The sequence below is a fragment of the Diabrotica virgifera genome, chromosome 9 (assembly GCF_917563875.1).
Source record: "Diabrotica virgifera virgifera chromosome 9, PGI_DIABVI_V3a".
NCBI lineage: Eukaryota > Metazoa > Arthropoda > Insecta > Coleoptera > Chrysomelidae > Diabrotica > Diabrotica virgifera.
This window is the reverse complement of record NC_065451.1, coordinates 129,288,702-129,299,352: the sequence shown is the minus strand read 5'-3', so window position 1 is coordinate 129,299,352 and position 10,651 is coordinate 129,288,702.

Genomic DNA, 10,651 nt, shown 5'->3' with positions numbered 1-10,651 from the left:
TAAATTTCGGACAATTTGACGAAACCATATGACAAGGGGGTTTTTAAAGTGGCATATCACATATCCGGGGTCTGCTCACCTCTGTCGCGTCAGGTAAAGGTCATTTCAAGGTCAAATCAAGATAAATCGACAGTCGCTCTGAAAAAGTATATTAGGGGGTTCTTGGGGTCGCTGAAGACGAATCCGGAGTCCGCTGACCTCTATCACGTCTAGTTCAACGTCACTTTAAGGTCAAATCAACATAAATCGACATAATCGCTCTGAAAGTATAGGGAGTTTTGGGGTCGCTGATCATGAAAACTGCGGTCCGTTGAGCTCTACCACGTCATGTAAAGGTCATTTCAAGTTCAAATCAGAAGTTAACAAAATTGATTTGACCTTGAAATGGCCTTTACCTGACGTGGTTGAGCTCAACGGGCCCCAGTTTTGTGATCAGGGACCCCAAAAACACCCTAATATACTTTTTCACAGCGGTTGTGTTGATTTATCTTGATTTGACCTCAAAATGACCTTCAACTAGACGTGATAGAGGTCAACGGATCCTGGATTCGTTATAAGCGACCCCAAAAACCTCATAATATACTTTTTCAGAGCGACTGTCGATTTATCTTGATTTGTCCTTGAAATGACCTTTACCTGACGTGATAGAGGTTAGCGGACCCCGGATTCGTAACCAGCGACCCCAAAAACCCCCCTAGTCATATGGTTTCGTCAAATAGTCCGAAATGTATTTTTTTGTAAACCTGTATAATCAAAAGAATATCAATCTTTTAATTTAAATAGACAAATTTAAAACACAGACAACTGTATTCACAGTAAAAGTTTCAAAAGATCACACATTACGCTGAAAATAGGAGGTAAATCTAGCAGACGAGTCGTTGTGACTTCCAAAATATGACAACACCGCTGGAAGTGACAACGCGCCTTGAACTACCTTATATATGGAAGCCATAACGTATGCTGTACGCTTCGGTATATACGTATATATATACAAAATTTATTTTGGTAAATCCTTTCCCCTCAATAGGTAGACCCATTTTATAAGCCCCCCTTTTACCAAATACACAATTTTTAAAAAATAATTCCTAGTAGAAAAGGTGGAAGTCGGACAGCCTTTTCTGTATACCGGAAGTCACAACTTAACGTGCATCAATATATATATATATATATATATATATATATATATATATATATATATATATATATATATATATATATATATATATATATATATCTATATATCCTGTATATATATATATATATCTTTTTATATATATATATATATATATATATATATATATATATATATATATATATATATATATATATATATATATACAAAGTTACTAAAGATCAGCAGTCGGATGTTGTGTATAAAGTAAATTGTAAAGACTGCAATTCAACATACATTGGGCAAACACATCAATATCTACATAGAAGGATTGTTGCACACAAACATAGTGTACAAACAAAATAAACACCACAGCCTTAGCCAAACATTCAGTAGAAAATAACCATAGTTTTGATTTTGAAAATGTACAGATTCTGGAAAAAGAGCAAAATTATAACAAAAGATGTATATTGGAGATGATCCACATAAAGAAAGACCAAAATTGTATCAATAATAAAACTGATATTAAAGATCTCTCCAATATATATCACAATTTGATAAATTAAGTGTGGTTGTAAGCACACCATTGGTAAACACTTTAAATACGGCATTTTTATTTTTTTGTTACGTGCTACCTCTTATAGCAACTCCACAGAGTTGCAGTTTGTATCATTACATCAATTTTGTTTAGCCAGGATATATGTCAGCGTCCTAAGCTTCTTCTGTCCAGTATCTTTTCCTATATAACGATCTACATAAACACATATCTCATTTCTCATAACATGTTTCCAAATAATGTAAATTTCTTATTTTAATTGTATTTAATATCTCATTTTTCTTTATTTCATTCGGTTACAAAACGTGGTTGTCTCTTAATCTTTTGAACCAAGGTTATTTTTAAAAATCTTCTATATGCCCACATATCAAATACTCTGTTCTATTATAATGTTCTATCATTAATGAATATCCTTGTTTTAGCGTTCAAGCCTCTGTTCCATATAAAATACAAAAAAAAATACGCACCTCAGTATTCATATTTCGAGTTACATACCCAGATCATAACTACAAAAAATCTTGCTCCCATTATTAAAAGTTAAACATTAGTCAGATTTATTTCTTTCGTATATTATGTAACTTGATCTCCTGTATATTATCGTTTTGGTTTTACGACCACCATCCAAAACCATTGTGAAGTGCTTTTACCATATGCCCAATGCCCATGCCTGGCATTCTCTCATAACATCTTAGAGAAACACGAAGGGCATGTTTTTAAATTTTCAAAATATTACGTGTATGGTATATAAAATATGTTTGTTAACAGTGTAATGTTTAATAATTAAAAGTGCTTATTGAAAATGGCAAACAGCCGAAACGTCTAAGCAAAATCAAGTGTTTTATTTATAACAGACCGCAAACCCAGGAATTAAAAACCAACTATTATATATATATATATATATATATATATATATATATATATATATATATATATATATATATATATATGCTTTCTGTTGTTTTCCGGGTTTGACTCCGCGTTGAATAATTTTGGTTTTGATAAAAACCATTATTTTGACGACGTTTCGGCAAGATCTCACTTGCCATTGTCAAGTCAGGTAGTTCCGCTTCTCGCTGCTGCTTGAAGTAAACTTGTAGTTTACTTCAAGCAGCAGCGAGAAGCGGAACTACCTGACTTGACAATGGCAAGTGAGATCTTGCCGAAACGTCGTCAAAATAATGGTTTTTATCAAAACCAAAATTATTCAACGCGGAGTCAAACCCGGAAAACAACAGAAAGCACATATAGCTCCCGCGGAAACTTCAAGTGTAACATATATATATATATATATATATATATATATATATATATATATATATATATATATATATATATATATATAGAAATGTATATATATATATATAAATTAACAAGATTTTATATATATATATATGTATATATATATATATATATATATATATATATATATATATATATGTATATATATATATATATATATATATATATATATATATATATATATAAGATGATGAAGGGTCATCATTCCATACATTTCTGTGCAACTATATACACCGGTGTTTCGGCCTATTACCTCCTTGGCAATGTTAGTTGTAGCCTTGCGACTGCGGGTCTTCTAACAATCTGACCAAAAATGGTAACCTTGCTCCTGTAGTAATACTTTTACAAGTTAACAAACAACTTTTTTAACTTGCTACACTATACTGACGAAGCCCAAATAGGCCGAAACACCGGTGTATATAGTTGCACAGAAATGTATGGAATGATGACCCTTCATCATTTTATATATTTACAACTAAATTCGCATTCACTTTACGAGTATTAGCCAATGATTTTGCTTACTTATTTTTATATTTGTACTCGATTATCCAACATCATTTTATTTAATAATGTTATGGCTTTTCATTTCCTCAGGTAGCCTTACCTCCTTGGCAATGTTAGTTGTAGCCTTGCGACTGAGGGTCTTCTAACAATCTGACCAAAAATGGTAACCTTGCTCCTGTAGTAATACTTTTACAAGTTAACAAACAACTTTTTTAACTTGCTACACTATACTGACGAAGCCCAAATAGGCCGAAACACCGGTGTATATAGTTGCACAGAAATGTATGGAATGATGACCCTTCATCATTTTATATATTTACAACTAAATTCACATTCACTTTACGAGTATTAGCCAATGATTTTGCTTACTTATTTATATATATATATATATATATATATATATATATATATATATATAGAACTGGATTCGAAATCCGATGTATTTATCGACCGTGCAAGTATATTCTATAACACTATAAAACAGTGTTGAAATTATCGGGAAATGCGGGCTGTGGCTTAGATTGAAACTACATTTAATTCTATTGAATTCGATATTTCGATGAGTATTTATTAATTTTTCATCTTCATCAGGAACAAACTACAAAATTAACTAACAGTTAGGTACAAACATAATATTACAATGATATAACTTACGAATTGTTGTAGGTATGTTATATAAAGCAATTTAACTTAAAGCTATGCATGTCGTTTCACGAGAACGTCGAGGGCGGCACTGAATCAGGTATCTTTTCTCACATGTGTTAAGGGCCAAAAGTTCCAATATCGAGCCATCTGTTTAATATTCTGCTATTTTTAGAATTTTAAAACATTGCAGTAAATTTCGCTTAATCTACTTGTGTCTGATTTATAATTAATTGAACGTTTATTACTGTTTATGTGGTACATCTCGAGGAACAATCTTTTCTTATAATTGCTTTCTGAATCTAGGATCTTGATATCTGACAAATTAAATTGGTGTCCTGTTGTTATGGAATGGTGTGCTGCTGCACAAGTATTTTTGTGTGTTTTGCAATCACTTTTGTGCTGCGTTATTCTTTGTTTCAACCATTGCGATGTTTGTCCTATATACTGCCCATCACATTCGAGACAAGAAAGTTGATAGATGATATGACTCTGATTTAGAAGCGGTGTCTGGTCTTTAAGCTTCGAGAATAAGCTATAGTTGGATATGCTATTGTATTTCGCTATTTTGATTTTCGGAATTCCGTTCAGCAGCTTGATTATATTGTTGGTTAAGCCATTTATGAAGGGCAACTTTTTGTAAATCACGGGATCTGATGGTCTGTTGTCACGTTGCCCGTCGTATAAGTCTGAGTTATATATCAGTTGCTTAAGAATTTTACTTGGATAGCCGTTGTTCAAGAATATGTTATAGAGTATTTTTAAATTCTTTTGTGTGAACAGGTCATTGCTGATGTGTAAAATTCTGTTTTTCATTGCCACAACAGTGTTGTGTTTTTGGCTTTTAGAGTGCTGAGAGAAATAATTTATATATCTTCCAGAGTCAGTTGGTTTCTGATACCAATCCAAAATTCAATCCAAAACCACAGAGAACAAGATAATTTTGGATTGGTATCAGAAACCAACTGACTCTGGAAGATATATAAATTATTTCTCTCAGCACTCTAAAAGCCAAAAACACAACACTGTTGTGGCAATGAAAAACAGAATTTTACACATCAGCAATGACCTGTTCACACAAAAGAATTTAAAAATACTCTATAACATATTCTTGAACAACGGCTATCCAAGTAAAATTCTTAAGCAACTGATATATAACTCAGACTTATACGACGGGCAACGTGACAACAGACCATCAGATCCCGTGATTTACAAAAAGTTGCCCTTCATAAATGGCTTAACCAACAATATAATCAAGCTGCTGAACGGAATTCCGAAAATCAAAATAGCGAAATACAATAGCATATCCAACTATAGCTTATTCTCGAAGCTTAAAGACCAGACACCGCTTCTAAATCAGAGTCATATCATCTATCAACTTTCTTGTCTCGAATGTGATGGGCAGTATATAGGACAAACATCGCAATGGTTGAAACAAAGAATAACGCAGCACAAAAGTGATTGCAAAACACACAAAAATACTTGTGCAGCAGCACACCATTCCATAACAACAGGACACCAATTTAATTTGTCAGATATCAAGATCCTAGATTCAGAAAGCAATTATAAGAAAAGATTGTTCCTCGAGATGTACCACATAAACAGTAATAAACGTTCAATTAATTATAAATCAGACACAAGTAGATTAAGCGAAATTTACTGCAATGTTTTAAAATTCTAAAAATAGCAGAATATTAAACAGATGGCTCGATATTGGAACTTTTGGCCCTTAACACATGTGAGAAAAGATACCTGATTCAGTGCCGCCCTCGACGTTCTCGTGAAACGACATGCATAGCTTTAAGTTAAATTGCTTTATATAACATACCTACAACAATTCGTAAGTTATATCATTGTAATATTATGTTTGTACCTAACTGTTAGTTAATTTTGTAGTTTGTTCCTGATGAAGATGAAAAATTAATTAATACTCATCGAAATATCGAATTCAATAGAATTAAATGTAGTTTCAATCTAAGCCACAGACAGCATTTCCCGATAATTTCAACACTGTTTTATAGTGTTATAGAATATATATATATATATATATATATATATATATATATATATATATATATATATTGGAATAAATCCTTTGTAAAAGGTATAAAATTTATATATATATATATATATATATATATATATATATATATATATATATATATATATATATATATATATATACGTCTTCATATCAAGGCGAGATCCGACTAAATCGAGGACAACCCGAGATCCACCAATAGGAAATTAATTATTGGAGTATATTGTTCATAAGTATCTTTATAATTAACATATTAATCATGGCACACTTAGAGGGGAAAAGATTTTTGTACTTAAATTTTTCTGATAAATTTACAGCGAAACGAGATCCGTCGCTGAAAAGTAAAGGGGAGGACTTATATACGAAATTTTAGATATTTACCGTTCAACGCGAGATCACACACTGATGCTAGCTTTAAAGAATATTAGTCGAGCGGTTGGAGCTCGTGTTGTATTGTATATTTCCCACGATACAAAGATATATAATGGGCGTAACTTTTAAGTATCGCTTATTTTGTGTCTTTAAAGTCTACGATTGACCTTTCAGAAAGTCCCTTAGTTTTATTACATACATAAGGGTGTGAAAAAAGAAAAAGAATACTTGACAAATAATAACCATTTAATAATGATAATTATTTGCAATACAATATTTTAAAACTATACATTAATATTCTTAAAAAACACTTACTACGAAACCAAAATGTAATTATTATATTCTTAAATAATACAAATTGTTACAAAATAATTATTTAAATGATTGCTTGTTTTAAAAATACATTACAATAAAGTAAAATTTTTTATAAATATTATTAAAGTTTAAAAAATAAAATAACTCAATATGTAATTATTATTTGATAGTTAAAAAATGATTTTAAGTAAAATGATTTAAAAGATAAAAAGAAACACACATAATTTTCAGGGTCAACTCTTAATTGCATGAAAATTTGGATTTAGATTCTACCCATCCCCCACTTCAAAGTTGAATTTGTGCCGTTGATTGCTTTTACTTGGAGGGTGAAAAAATATACGTTTAAAATAAGTCCGGAAACAGATCTGACTAAGTTTAAGCAACTTTTGTTCTATAGAGTTTTTTTAACTTAGGTACTAGGTTAATTTAGTAGTAGGTAGTAGAGTCACTTGCGACTAAAAATATTTACTTTTCAACAAAAAAAAACACGTTTTTCGGCGGTTTTTCGCAAATACTCAAAAAGTAAGTATTATATCGAAAAAATATTCGTGGAAAAAATGTAGCATATAAAAAAAACGAAAAAATGGTATATTCTTAGTCTATAGAACCAGTAAAAGTAAATTTGTAGCTCATAAAAAGACGATCTTATCCTTCAAATTCCAAATCAAATATTCTAACGTGATACTTAGTACCATAAAATGAAGCTCTTTTCGGGGAAAACCCATTAAAATTTTTTTAAAGTGTTAACAAAAAGCTTTATTTTATTTAATAAAAGTTATATACGGGTAGGAGAGACAACGGAACGAATTTTCGAACGTTTAAACAGACGACATCCCAGATTTACCAATTTCTGGACAATTGATCCAAAGGCTGGATTCTAACAACAAAACAGTTGTGGATTTTCAAGTTTTCAATGAGAGTTAGAATGAAAAAACATTAGTGACCTCGAGTATGATGGTTTGGAGAATTTGGCTGGTTATATCTGCCATAATTTGAAGGACTCCAGTATTCAATTCGAATATGTTTCAACGTACACGTGGGTTGATCATTTGAGTAAGTGTGGTTTATGTAAACCATCAGACACTCTCTTGTCATATATTAAGTAACTGGAGACAATTTTTCCTTCCACATGAATGGTGATTCCATTTTGGTAACTAAAAATTATTTAGAAAACCTTATTTCCAAAAGTGTAACTGTAGACTGTTCTAACAAAGCGAACAAGTTATTTTTTAGGTCTCGGATGTACTTCCGAATTAAAGAATTAAACAAGTCTCTTAACAACCTGACATTGCGTAAAAGAAAAATTATGAAAACTGCTACATAGTTGCTGTATGTACGTCTATTTCACATGCACAAAATTTAAATAAAGTGCATGGCATGAAAACTGTAAAACTTATTTTTGTCTTTTCCAAGCCTCTTACTTAAATCTGATGAAATACATTATTTAAAAAGTAAAAAATTTTGTTTTTTTATCAATCCATTAAATTTATGGTTTTATTTTGAGGCTTTTCTTCCCCTTGGTAAAAATTATATTTACTAATGTGTAGGCCACTAATCAATTTTTGCCAACTAACGAAATATAATAATTTTAGTAGATATCGATTATATGAATATTTTTATTTTCCGGATACCAATATAATCAAGAAACTGGGAACTTTACAAATAACTGAAAATCAATTTAAATAAAAGTAAATAGTTTAATAATTTTCCTCTAAACTATAAAAATCACTTAGTTTCTTTTAGTCATAATTCATTCATTTGTACTATTCTCAAATTTCATTCGCGTTCGTATTACGAACGCATAGACGGGACTATGCTTTACTCTGTTGTTAACGTCATGCGCCAATCGGACGAGCTTACGTAACTAGAATATCAGGGTGTGCATATTTCCGGGTCCCGGTGAGTTCGTATCTATTTTAATCCCCATCCTAATTACAGACCAACTGGCAACTCTGGTGCGCAGGTAATTTTTAAATAACGCATTAACTACCGGTGAATTGGTAACTTTCATTTTTTAAGTATTGTTGATAATCTAATATCGGTATTCCAGGTATTTAGCGCTGCACTCCTAGAAAATGGAAAAAATGTCACAAAAAATTAAACCGATGATGAAACGAAACGCAAAAGAGAAAACTTGGATGATTGTTTTAATAGAAGTAAAATTAAAAAACGGTCACCAAGCAAAGCAGGCAACGAAAACAAGGAAGACATGGACAATGTTATGATTACAATAATGAAAGAGCTAATGAATAAAAACGATGAAATGCTTCAGGAAATAAAACAAATAAGGAAAGAATAACAACAAACCAATAAAGAGTTAATGGGTGTAAAAGCAGAGAAACAAAAACTAAAAAAAGAAGTAAAACAGCTACATGAATGAATGGAGCAACTGGAGAAATTTAGCAAAAAGAAAAGCTTGATCGTAACTGGGTTGAAAGTAGAAACAAATGATTATAAGAAATTAAAAGAAGAAATGGAAAATTTCAGAGCCCAAGAGTTGCAAATACAAATAAAACTAAGAAGTGCAAAAAAAAAATAGGAGAAACAGTATGCGCAATAGAAACAGAAGCCCTCACGGATAAAATGGAAATCCTAAACAAGAAACGTAAACTAAAACAGCATAAAGATCGTATCTATATAAACAACGATTGGACATCGAAAGAAAAAGAAATACAAAAGGAAATAACTAAAATAGCAAAGGACGAAAGAAGCAAAGGTAAGCAAACGAAAATCGGCTACAAGAAATTAATAGTGAATCACAAAATCTAGATATGGGACGAAGAGAGAGAACAGCTGATAGAAAATTCAAAAAACTAATAAACGAAGAACAGCGGCTGAAATATGATATTGACATGGCAAAAAAAGACTCGGAAATGCAAACGGTTAACGAAAACAAAATAACGCACACAAAATAAAGAAAGAATCTCAATAAGAAGAAAAGAACAAAACCCATTAGAATGGGCTCTTGGAATATTAGAACCATGCTGGCAGCAGGTAAGATGCAAGAAATAGCTCTTGAAATGAAAAAATACCAACTAGAAATCCTAGCCGTACAGGAAATACGATGGAAGAAAGAAGGAAAAATTGAGAAGAAAAACTTTAGCATGTATTATTCGGGAAAAAACAAACAGGGAACGAATGGTACGGCATTTATGGTGAACAAAAAAATGAGGGAAAAACTGATACAATTCAAAGCAGTTAATGAAAGATTATCTTACATAAGAAAATAAACAAGCCCACATCTCGATAGTCAATTGCTATGCACCCACCGAAGAAGCAAACCAAGAAGATAAAACAGAATTCTAAGACATCCTGGAAGAAACCTGTGAAAATATTCCGAGGAATGACATATTAATAATATTGGGTGATTTCAATGCAAAGATCGGAAAGGAGGACTATAATCGTAATGTAGCTGGCAAAGAAACCATTCATGAAACTACGAATGATAATGGAGGAGAAATCTGCAACCTAGCAGCAGCAACAAATACATATATAGTTAGTACTGGGCATAAACATAAAAAAGAAAACAAAATAACATGGATGATACCAGGAAGAATGGATGGAAACCAAATAAATCATACTCTAATTTCGAAAAAGTGTACACAAATAGTACAAGACGTAAGGTCATATAGAGGGGCAAATGGAGGCACTGACCACATATTGTTGATAGCAAAACTTAAGATGAAAATAATCAAAGCAAATAATCATAAGGAAGGAAAAAGGAGGAAATGGAATATAGCCAATCTGAAAACGCAAGAAACAACGCAACAATATACAGAACAACTGGAACAGAAATTGGGTCAGTACGAGC